Genomic DNA, 12,170 nt, shown 5'->3' with positions numbered 1-12,170 from the left:
CAGACTATTGCCCTAGTCGGTGTAGCAAGTGTCAGGTTGATGCAAGGACATATTCGGGAGGGGGTTAAAGCATTAAAAGGTTAGCGCCACATTTGGTCCAAAAGCAATCACCTGGCCTATAAGTAGCACAACCTTTCACGGCATTTTGTTTGGTATGCCAGAAGACACCGTCAACTGAGTGAAAGAAGCAGAAACTGAACTAAACTACAATTTTTTATAAAATTGAAAAAATATTGACTTGCCATTTATTGATTTGTTGGCCTTTTACAAAAAATTGACATCAAAAGGAAATCAGAGCAAACCAATTAATCTACTTATTGCTGTGTCCATATTTAGAAATGTACGGTCATTTGTAAACAGCCAAGCTGTAATTCCATGCCTCCACCAGGGACATTAAATCACTGGGCAGATCATAACTCTGCTCTCGTTATTTGATCCACATGTCCCAAGGCAAACAAACACTGCCATGATACATTGCTCCCTCCAGAGTCAAAACCAGGCACAATCTTCACCGACGAGTATACTTTCAGCAAAGTACACAAGAGTTCTGTCTGGTTTCACGTTGACTAGGCTTGTATACACTGGAATTTAGAAGGATGAGAGGGGATCTTATCGAAACGTACAAGATTATTCAGGGGTTGGACACGTTAGAGGCAGGAAACATGTTCCCAATGTTGGGGGAGTCCAGAACAAGGGGCCACAGTTTAAGAATAAGGGGTAGGCCATTTAGAACGGAGATGAGGAAAAACTTTTTCAGTCAGAGAGTTGTGAATCTGTGGAATTCTCTGCCTCAGAAGGCAGTGGAGGCCAATTCCCTGAATGCATTCAAGAGAGAACTAGATAGAGCTCGTAAGGATAGCGGAGTCAGGGGGTATGGGGAGAAGGCAGGAACGGGGTACTGATTGAGAATGATCAGCCATGATCACATTGAATGGCGGTGCTGGCTCGAAGGGCCGAATGGCCTACTCCTGCACCTATTGCCTATTGAATCTTTCGCAAGCAGCTAAACGTGGAGGGAAGCCAACACACACATTCACAACAAGCAGGACTTCACCGTATTTTCAGGTCAGTGGGGTTGGGTTACAGCAAAGGATCAGATGCAGTAATTTGAACAGATTGCACTGGGCAGCCAAAAGCTTTAGAGATCAGCAACTGCTTTTTTTTCCCTTCTTGTTTTATTTTCAGTCTTGCCAATTGGAAAAGAGCCCAAAAGCAGCAAGTTGAGCAAGAAACTGATAGAAACAGAAAATTCTCCCGCATCTCTACCTCAGGACATCCTAAAACTCTTTAAAACCGAATAAGGACCTGGTCTACATTCACTGCTGTTGGACAGGGAAACACTGCAGCTAATTTGTGCACAGGAATATCACATTTCTGTTGCGATCATGACCAGGTTTTTTTTAAAATTGTAGTCAAGTATTAACTATTGGACAGAGCACTGGAGAGAACACCCCTGCTTCTCGCAGAATCTACTGCTTTTTCATTACCCTCCTACCCACCTCTCCTCAAGGCAAGGCAGGCACAGGGACCGTTATGGGGAGGAAAACAACATCAAGTTTCAAACTAAGATAGGGCCATGTGCTTTAGTTTAGATTAGAGATACAGCATAGAAACAGGCCCTTCCCCCACCGCGTCTGTGACAACCAACAATCACCCTACATTCATTCTATCTTGCACACCAGGGACAATTTACACAAGCCAATTAACCTGCAAACCTTTGGAATGTGGGTGGAAACTTGAGCACCAGAAGAAAACCCATGCAGTCACAGGGAGAACATGCAAACTCCATACAGACAGCACCGGTAGTCAGGAGTGAACCCAGGTATCTGGTGCTGCGAGGCAGCGAATCCACCACTTGGTAATGCGACTTAGCACATCCATAACATTGTAAATTTAGAAGAGTTTCATAGGAATCCTGTCAAGATTTGTTTAAACACAAACATCAAGGTAAATGAAATAAACTGGTCAAAGCAGCAGCATGGAAGAGCATCCAAGACCAGAATCATACAACATAGAAACAAGCCCTTTTGGCCCATCTCACCACTGCCAAATGTGATGTTCATCAAAGCTAATCCCATTTGCCCAAATTAGCCTCATACCCTTCTATGCCTTTGCTATCCAAGTACCTGTCCAAGTGTCTTTTAAATGTAAATGTATCTGCCGTTATCACCTTGTGTGTCGGAAGGAACTGCAGATGCTGGTTTACACCAAAGATAGACACAAAGTGTTGGAGTAACTCAGCAAGTCAGGGAGCATCTCTAGAGAAAAAGGTGGGTGACATTTCGGTCCAGAAACATCACCCATCCTTTTTTCCCCCCCAATGATGCTGCCAGACCTGCTGAGTTACTCCAGCAGTGTCCATCTTCTGCCTCTATCACCTCCTCCGGCAGAACTATCTTCCATGAACTTGAATCTTTTTTAAATGTCTCCCTTCTCAACCTAAACGTGCCCACTAGCACTAGACTCACCTGCCCTGGGTAATAGATTCTGTCTCTCCATGTCCTCAATTTTAGAAACTTCTATAAAGGTAACCCCTCAGCTTCCTATGTTCCAGTGAGAATAAACCCGCTCTATCCAATTCCTTCTCATAGCTACAGGAGTCTAGTCCAGGCAATATCCTAGCAAACTGCTTCTGAGCTATTGCTATCACATGCTCCCCATAGTGTGGCAACTAGAACTGTACACGACGTTCCAAATGCTATCCAGCCAATGTTTTATACAGCTACAGCAAGACAATGCAACACTTACTCTCAATGTCTCAGCCTATGAAGGCAAGCAGACCAAAAGCCTTCTTCACCACCCTATCCCTCTGTGTCATCACTTTCAGGGAGCTTGACCCTGCATCCCCAAGGACTCTCTGTACATCAACACTCCCAAGGCCCCTGCTGTTTACACTACGTCATTCTAGAATGTGACTGCCATGTGCATTGCCACACACTTGCCTGTATTAAATTTGATCTGCCGTTATTCTGCCCAATATTGGTCATCTACAAATTTACTAATCAGCCCACCTACATTCTCATCCAAGCGGTCCCAGCATCATTCCCCGTGGTACACCCCTTTTACAGATCTCCAGTCAGAAAGATACCCGGCTACCACTACACTCTGCCTCCTTTCAGCAAGCCAACTTTGCAGCCATTTTGCAGGGTGCCTCAAATCCTTTCTGCCGATCATGGAGGACTTGTGAAGTGCCTTTCTGAAGCTCATGCAAGGCATTTCTACAGTATTGCCTCGAATTTTAGTACCCACCTCAACAACTGTTGCAAGACATTTCCACCTCACAAACTATTGCAAGTCCATACCCACGCCAACTCCACCCAGTCTGAAGAGTTAGGGTTAATGTCGCCTATCCAAAATCTCCAGAGATGCTACCTGGCCCGCTGAGTTGCTCAACCACTTTGCGTCTCTTTTTGTAAACCAGCATCTGCAGTCCCTTGACGTGTCTACCCAATCAATCCTGCTTTGCAAATAAACCTACATCATATCCCTCAAAATTTAACAACTACTTCCCTATCGCTGATGCAACACTCACTAGCCTGTGATTTCCAGGCTCATCCCAAATGCCCTTTTATATATAAGGTGTCAAGTTTAATTATTCTCTGGTTCAGGAAACTCCCAGAGTCCAAGGCAAATAACGCTGGGTCTGCTCACGAAGCAAAATTAGTGTACAGATGCAAGAAGGGGTTTGAGAAAAATAGGAGCAAAAACATAAAGGGATGTGAAGATAGGAAAGAGACATTCAGATCTGATGAAGCGTCTCAGATCTGAAACAAACCATCTGTTATTCCATAAATGCCATCAGACATGCTGAGTTTGACTAGGTTTTTTTTGCATTTCAGATTACCAGCAATCAGTGAAGCGTTTTAATTTTCACGTGACATTGTTTAACTGGAAGCCAATACAAAAACAAGACAAACAGAAGACGTGGGAACACAACGCGGTGTAAAGAGCCAAGAAACGTTTTGGACAACTTTAGATTCGAATTTTAAAATATACACACACACACAATACAATTATCATGCCACCCCCTCGGAATCTCTCCAGTGCTCTCCCAAAGGAGTCAGCAGTTCAACAAGAACTAGACTAGGCAGGTGACGGTTAAGGATGGCGAAAGAGTGATACGACAGAAAATCCTATTTCTGTAAAGGTGTGGCACTTAGAGCATTTAAGGCCAAATTTCTGACCAAACTATTTTATAGTCTCCTATTTGAATTAGGGATGCCAAGTCTTGTTAAAGCACTCCACAACTTTCTCATTAATTTTCCAAACAGTGCTGAAAAACAATAAAGTGCCCAGGCACAATTATCTAATGACACATTTTCACTCAAATCAGCAGAAACTCAGAATGAAGAATGAGATGAAGTAATTGGCAAGCTTCCACCATTAAACGTCAATGCAGATACATTTTTGTGCACTGACCCAACTGTCAGAAAACTAATTTCATGAGTGACAATTTAAATGCTTGATTGTTAAAGAAACAAGCATCTCATATGACCTCTCCCATATCACATTATTTCCAAAATAACGTACAACGTGTACAGTGCCTCCGATGTAGCAAGCTGCCCATCATTGCCTGGAGGACAGCAATTATATATGGTGACCCAGGACCCATTCAAGCCGAGGAAGATGACGTGGTTACCAGTGTTGATTCCGCAACTGCGTAACGATACATGTAGGGTTACCAACTGTCCTGTATTAGCCGGGACATCCCATATTTTGGGCTAGATTGGTTTGTCCCGTAAGGGACCGCCCTTGTCCCGGCCCGGGCGGCTGCCATTGGTGGAGCGGGAGCACGTGGCCGCTGGCTGGGTGATGCCACCTTGTCCCGTACTTGGCAGTGAGATAGTTGGCACCTCTACATACATGCAACTTTCGGTATCTCAGGCCTTTCAGCATCCTAGCCCAATCCTGCCTGGCACCATTGGTGGGCAAAGAATATTTTGCTCTCGAAAATTTTAAATAGCCTGGGTACAGGGTTTTAAAGATCCACCCCACCTCATTCCCCCAAAGAATGCAGACTGTGTTTCAAATGCAGAATGTGGAGAATTGCTCAATTTGTACCTAACCACTAAGGTTAACCACTATCTCTCTCATTAACAAAGCCAGTCTAAACTATACAGCTCGCTCTTTCAAAAGGAACAAAAAGATCAATGACTTTGACTTGCTCACTGCTGAAATATTTTGCGTCTTAACCCAAGAACAAGCAATGTATGTTGGAAGGAACTGCAGATGCTAGTTTAAACCGAAGGTAGACACAAAAAGCTGGAGTAACTCAGCGGGTCAGACAGCATCTCTGGAGGGAAGGAATAGGTGATGTTTTGAGTCGAGACCCTTCTTCAGATTGAGCTCTGTCTGAAGAAGGGTCTCGACCAGAAACGTCACCTATTCTTTTTCTCCAGAGATGCTCTCTGAGCCGCTGAGTTACTGTGCTTTTTGTGTCTATCAACAAGCAATTTGTGCTGCCTTCTGAGTTGCTCGGAGACCTCTCATTTAAGAATGAAGAAAGAAAGAGGGTTGTCTTCTAGATTTATAGAATCATACAGCAGAGAAACAGGCCACTCACATTTACCTTCCACATTTGTCCACTCTCACTCTACTTCATCTAATGCCGGTGGTATAGGTATTCATAGAACCCTCCACAAGAGGCTATCGACACTGCAATAGTGACGGCATTGGTAACTATACAGGTCAACCTTCACCCTATTTTATTTATTTATGCGCCTGACCACAGATGTTAAAAATGTAAGAAAATAACTGCAGATGCTGGTACAAATCGAAGGTATTTATTCACAAAATGCTGGAGTAACTCAGCAGGTCAGGCAGCATCTCAGCATCTCCTGAGATGCTGCCTGACCTGCTGAGTTACTCCAGCATTTTGTGAATAAATACCACGGATGTTAAAAAGGTCTCTTTCGGATGCAAATGCCTGGGATCTAAAGGACACCCCGTTAGGCCTTAGATCTTACAAAGGAAGGATGTGCAGCTACCATATAGTGTGAAAACCACTTGCCTTAAGCAGTGAAGGAGACTTCTCAAGCCGCTTCTAAACCACCACTCTAATCATAGAAGGCCTCTACCTTGCTTTGGGTTTTGACAAGGTTTGATGCAGCATTCAGCTCACTGGCAGCTCCTCTGTGGGGTCCTTGGTAACCCAGCACGCCCAGCTGGCCGTCTCAGCGTCCTTGCTTACCACTTAATGTTTCTTTGCTGCAGTAGGCTACTCCGTCAGCCCAAAGGTTGGGTTCTGGGCTAGCCAGGTTGGCCAATTCACTGTCCACCTACACGACTTGACGAGCAGTTTCCAGCAGGGACCCATCGAGGAGGTAAAGCCCGCTGTGCGCTAGAACCCTTAGATACATCGCAGCTACGTGTGGTCTACGGCCTCACACTTTGGAAATAGGCCCTTCAGCCCACCATGCCGACCAGCGAACCCCATACACTAGCACTAGGGACAGATCATCATTTTACCGTAGTCAATTAACCTACAAACCCGTACCTCTTTGCAATGTGGGACCACGGAGAAAACCCACACGGTCACAGGGAGAATGTACAAACAACACTCCTAGCCAGGATCAAACCTGGGTCTCTGGTCTCTGCGGCACAGTGCCGCCACACATCAGAGTAGAAGAGACACCTACGTGCATCAGATACCGAAGGTAGACACAAAATGCTGGAGTAACTCAGCAGGTCAGGTGGTATCTCGTGAGAAAAGGAATAGTTGACGTTTCAGACACCTTCGTGGGAGAGAACCGTAGGCTTAGCAGCAGCCCAATTGCTCGTACCTTCACCACCGCGCAGGCACAAGCACTGCCTGTCAAACTTCACTGGTTCCAAATGTTAACCAGGAGATAGCTTCTACAAAGAAAGAACCATGTACACTATCTGTATCAGCACAGACAAAGGAGGCCCTCTTCAGGGGTGATCATTTGCACCAGACTGTACCTTACCCTGCCCATTGTGATCGAATGGGTTTAAAGATTCTTAGCAAAACATCAGCTACTATGTGAAAAATATTAGTACAATGAAGTTAGACAAGAACTCCCTCTTAGCTAAGGCATTAATTCAAAATGCACCATACAAGTTTTTATTTAATATTGTGTCCTTTTGTGATACCTACACTAATGGAAGCATGCAGTCAGACAGATACAGCATAACAGGTCATTCAGCCCATTTATACTAATTCTACATCCCATATTTTATTCCTCCCATGCTCCAACTTTCCAAGATTCTAATACTCACCTACACACTAGGGAACATTTACAGTGGCCAATTAACCTACCAACCCACGTCTTTGGGGTGTGGGAGGAAATTAGAGGTCACAGAGAGAACCCACAAGAGGTCACGATTAAACCAGGTCTCTAGCGCTGCAAGGCCGCACGCTTACTAACTGTGTCACTGTGGTGTCCCAGTCACAGGGATATAAACTGTTTGGCTGCATCAAGTTCCCACAAACACTAATGCATGAAGAATTAGGTAATCCATGATGATATGTGAATGTTCAATAAAGGCAAGGGTAACTCCAATAGACCTTTCCAAAATGGTACCTCGGGATCTTGTGCCCATTTTGGATTGCAGACAAGAACAGGCAGTCCCCAGGTTATGACAGAGTTCCCTTCCCGGGTACGGTTCATAAAATGAGCTGTTCACAAGTCAACGAACAAGGAGTACAGGAGTGGATCACAGAAACTGCTGCAATGGGAGAGCAAGCAGACATGGCAAGAGTAACCGCCAACCAATCATGGACTCACTGAGTGGGCGACACTGCTCAGCTCCACGCAGTCCCGAAGTGGTGCAGAGAGAAAAAGGTTTGGGTGAAAAGGCAAACAAAAATGCTCCATTCCCAAATGGCAGAAGATGGTTATCACACACAGCAGCCAGAAAATTCATCCCGCAGTCTCCCAAGTATTCTTTTATATTCTTTCCCGCAAGTCAGGCATTTGTAACCCAGTGTGTATGAAGGAACTGCAGATGCTGGTTTAAACAGAAGATAGACACAAAATGCCTTTGAAGAAGGGTCTCGACCCAAAACTTCACCTATTCCTTCTCTCTGGAGATTCTGCCTGTCCCACGGAGTTACTCCAGCATTTTGTGTCTATCTTTGTAACCCAGGACTTGGTACTTGTCAAATGGAGACCTACGACAGTGCAGTAACATTTAAAAACTGATAGGGTCAGACAACGTTGAGCTGAAGTTTCTGATTCAAGGCCTGAGGTGTCCTCTTAGCCCAGTTAAAACATAGCCCAGATAACAAAATAGTTCTTAGGTCTACCATTAAAAAACTATTTAGTTTTACCGCAGATAGGAGTACTCAGAAGAACCCACTCTCCTACACATCCTCGAACAAGTGCGTACCATGCAACAGTGACTCCATGAGTGGACCACAAGGCACATGGGACACCATGAGAGGCACTACACAACGCAAATCTTGTATTTTGCAACACTTCCTTGGGCAAATAGAACCTCACTTTGACATATTATTCAAAACATAGCACTCTGACAATTAAGCAGTGCCTCAGATCAGCATAAATAACACACTTGTCTCAGCAAACCCACAATCTTGGCTCACACAAGTCTGTTACGCCACCAGGCCAACAGTTTACAAAAGACACACATCACTCAGATTATTTGATGCTATTGTCTATTGTGCAAGTGGAAAATAGCACACCAGTCAAAGTGTAGAGTTTCAACAGCACAAAATGTGATTTGGTCTGGCAAGTTCACCAGCCCAGTCAATCTCATTTTCTTGCAACAATAATATTAAATGCTCATCCAATTTTTTTTGCGGAAAGAATGGACTGCAGGAAGAACTCAACAAGTCAGGTAACATCTGGGAAAAATAGACAAAATGCTGGATTATTAAGGGGTTGGACACGTTAGAGGCAGGAAACATGTTCCTAATGTTGGGGGTGTCCAGAACCAGGGGCCACTGTTTAAGAATAAGGGGTAGGCCATTTAGAACTGAGATGAGGAAAAACTTTTTCAGTCAGAGAGTTGTGAATCTGTGGAATTCTCTGCCTCAGAAGGCAGTGGAGGCCAATTCTCTGAATGCATTCAAGAGAGAGCTAGATAGAGCTCTTAAGGATAGCGGAGTCAGGGTGTATGGGGAGAAGGCAGGAACGGGGTACTGATTGAGAATGATCAGCAATTATCACATTGAATGGCGGTGCTGGCTCGAAGGGCCGGATGGCCTCCTCCTGCACCTAGTGTCTATTGTAACTCAGTGGATTAGGCAGCATAGATGGAGGGAATGTATAGCTGACATTTCAGGCCAGTACCCTTCTTCAGACCAATTGTAGTAGGGGGGAAAAGAAAGCTCACAAACTCTCCACATCTCAAATTACACTCATACATATTTTCTGTACTCTTATAAACATCCATAGCCTTCCTAAAGTGCAGTAACTAGAACTTGATGTAACTCATTTTATCTATTAGCTTTATATATTTCATACGACTCCCCCCCCCTCCCCTCCCATAAACTACAAATCAGGGTCCCAACCCAAAATTTCACTTATCCATTCCCTCCATAGATGTTATTGCCTTTCTGAGTTACTCCAGCACTGTTTTGTGCAAGATTGGAGCCTCTACAGTTCCTTCTGTATCCAAGGGAAATGGACAGGCAACATTTCGGTCCTGAAGGGCCTAAACCCAAAACACCATCTGTCCATTTCCCTCCACAGATGCTGCCTGACCCACCAAGTTCCTCCAGCAGTTTCTTCTAAGCTCAAGATTCCAGCATCTACATTGTCTGGTCTCTTTTCTGAAAGGCCTGGACGACTGCTTTTACTATCATTACAGTCAGCAAGTTGCTTTTTTAGCCCAGAGTAGGTGAATCGAGAACATGTACAGGTATGTAGGTTAATTGGCTGGGTAAATGTTAAAAAAAATTGTCCCTAGTGGGTGTAGGATAGTGTTAATGTACGGGGATCACTGGGCGGCACGGACTTGGAGGGCCGAAAAGGCCTGTTTCCGGCTGTATATATATGATATGATATGATATGGGATGAGATGAATTGAGAACATCGAGAACAATAAGCTTTTTTAAAAATACAACTAAAATGTGTCTTCACGTGCATTTGGCATCAAGTTTGAGCACCACAAATCCTTCAACCTTCTTCCTATGGAAACAGCCTCCTTCTAGTCACACTTTTTAAAATCATTTTTGTATACACCAAATCTCCCCACACCAATCTTTACTCTGTTGGCAACACATAGCCCAGGCTTAACATTGGAGGCAAAATCCTCAAAACCTCAAATTACTCAAGTAAATATTTTCTGTACTCTCTCAAGAACATTCCTAAAGTGGAGTAACTAGAACTTGATGCAACATCTGACCAATGTTTCAATATAATTCATTTAAAATATATTTTTTGCTACTTTTCTTTGGGGAGCTCCAGATCATTAAACGTTTAACAAACACACTCTAAGCATGTCCTAGTAGACACCCGGGTCCTCATTTTGTCCCACTGAGTTATTCCAGCATTTTGCGTCTATCTTCAGTGTAAAGCAGCATCTGCAGTTCCTTCCTACACATTTAGAATTTGTAGTTTGGACCACATTAAAGTTTAGAGTGATACAGCGTGGAAACAGGCCCTTCGGCCCAACATGCCCACTCCGGCCAACATGCCCCAACTACATTAGTCATACCAGCCCGCATTTGGTCCATATCCCTCCAAACCTGTCCAATCCACGTACCATGTCCAAAACCTGTCCAATCCGTCACCCATTCCTTCTCTCCCGAGATGCTGCCTGACCTGCTGAGTTACTCCAGCATTTTGTGAATAAATCAATCCATGTACCTGTCTGTTTATTAAAAGTAGGGATAGTCCCAGCCTCAACTATCTCCTCTGGCCACTTACTTGTTCCATGCACCCACCACCCTTTGTGTGAAAAAAGTTACCCCACAGGTTCCTATTAAATCTTCTCCCCTTTCACCTTAAACCCACCTACTCTGGGCAAGAGACTCTGTGCATCTACACGAACTGTTCCCCTCCTGATTTTATACACCCCCGTGAGGAAAATGAATGTTTTTTTCCCCCCCCCCCTACAAAATGAAATTTGATCACAGAGAAGGTGCAAATATATTCCATGAAATGCCTCTCATCTGTGCACAGTACAAGACAAGTGGGTGTGGAGGACAGGTAATCCACAACTAACAGCCCTTGTACCAAAAGAGTGGAGGGGAGACAGGAGAGAGGAGGGGGGGGGGGAGAAAGAGGGTGAATAGCTCCACAGGCAGCTGGGAGAGGCGACAGTAGAAGAGGGAATGGAGGTTACAAAGTGGAGGGGGGGGGGGGGACAAGGAAGATTAGGCCTGGTTAGATGCAGAATCACACAGAGAGCCCCCCCCCCCTCCACTTTCTCCCTTACACCCACAGGCAAGCTCCTTACCTGCCGCTCCTCAAACCTTCCCACAGCCAGAGCTTCCGAAGCGCAGCGTCGTCCTCTTTATATCATCACGCAACCGCCAATTACCTCAGACGCTCATGACTTTCCACGCATTTTCCTCTCTCTGCCCCCCTGGAGCGAACTATCATTCTCAACGGCCGAAGGAAACGCGCGAAAGCAACTATACACATTATATATGGAGATATAGATATATAGATATATGTGTGTGTTTATTGGTGAATAAAAGAAGTGTTTGAGGGGCGATCGCCCGGCCATTGCCCCGCACAAACATGGCGTCGCAAATTAAATTTTTTTAAAATGGAGATGTGTTTATCGGGCGGATAATTTGACTCATTCCGATTGCGTTTCCACGACGTTTATCGTGTAGCTCGGCCCAAAATATGAGGTGAACCAGAGTGGTTTGTGTAAACGACAAGCGATCTGAGGGAGAAGAGAGAGTTTTAATTCCTCCCCCCCCCCCCCCCCCACACACATATCATGAAATGGCGGCCGGGCCTAGTCCTGCAGGGCTCCAGCGAGGAAAACCGCGCCGCGGCTTTTTGTTGTGCGGCCTCAGAAAGTGGGATTATATATATTTATATATATTTATAAAACGTTGAATGTCACAGCTAAAAGCAAGGGATTTTGTGTGTGTGTGTGTGTGTGTGACGGACGGCCTCATCTCTCCTCAACATCTATTCCCCTCACAAAAATGGCGACCGTGCGGGGCATTGCCATTGCTGCAAAGCTAAAGCAACATTTAAGAGGCCAGATGAAAACAAACA

At 44.8% G+C, this 12,170-nt stretch overlaps 1 protein-coding gene across 1 annotated transcript in view; it reads right to left on the bottom strand.

The window, feature by feature from the left end:
* The window catches only part of akt1s1 (AKT1 substrate 1 (proline-rich)), a 30,223-nt gene extending 18,570 nt beyond the window's left edge, over positions 1–11,653 (bottom strand). Inside the window, exon 1 of the mRNA XM_078430341.1 lies at positions 11,389–11,653. The gene's annotated coding sequence lies outside the window, so the exon portion shown is untranslated. The remainder of the gene's footprint in view (positions 1–11,388) is intronic.
* Positions 11,654–12,170: the final 517 nt, after the last annotated feature.

Source organism: Rhinoraja longicauda, chromosome 40 (genome assembly GCF_053455715.1).
Source record: "Rhinoraja longicauda isolate Sanriku21f chromosome 40, sRhiLon1.1, whole genome shotgun sequence".
Classification (NCBI taxonomy): Eukaryota; Metazoa; Chordata; class Chondrichthyes; order Rajiformes; family Arhynchobatidae; genus Rhinoraja; species Rhinoraja longicauda.
This window is presented reverse-complemented; position numbering and strand designations above follow the sequence as displayed.